Genomic DNA, 463 nt, shown 5'->3' with positions numbered 1-463 from the left:
CTCATACTTCAAGGAGAAACCAGGATCATGGGCTCAGAGCTCAGACTTGTGTCTGCTCCTAGGCTTGTTTCCACAAAACAGAAAGAACTACTGCTGGTAGAGACTTAGAACCAGAGCAGGTATCAGTGTGTTGTTGCCAGGATCTGTTAGCCAATGATCAAGCATTTCCTTGTCTAGCTCTTCCTCCCCTGTTTTAGTCATGTCCTCCAAAGAAGGAGAGACATCCTCAACTCACACGGTGTCTGCTGCCATCCTCTGTGAAGTTTAAAGTCTGGCTCTGTAAAAGGAACAATGACTTTTACAATGACTTTTACCAATCACAATGATACATCTATCCAGAGCCATTGTTCTATCATTTGGTTCCTTAAAGAAATTGGTGTTCTATGAAGCTTATGGAAAACATTAATTAATACCAGAAAACTGTACTGAGCTCTGTGTTTTAAGGAGATGAAAATTTCCATCC

The 463-nt window shown here is 41.3% G+C and overlaps 1 gene segment (V, D, J or C); it reads right to left on the bottom strand.

Moving 5' to 3' along the window:
* Window positions 1–463, bottom strand: part of LOC104981963 — a 916,007-nt gene that overhangs the window by 868,004 nt on the left and 47,540 nt on the right.

This window comes from Bison bison, unplaced genomic scaffold (genome assembly GCF_000754665.1).
Source record: "Bison bison bison isolate TAMUID 2011002044 unplaced genomic scaffold, Bison_UMD1.0 scf7180017864526, whole genome shotgun sequence".
Taxonomy (NCBI): Eukaryota; Metazoa; Chordata; class Mammalia; order Artiodactyla; family Bovidae; genus Bison; species Bison bison.
This window is presented reverse-complemented; position numbering and strand designations above follow the sequence as displayed.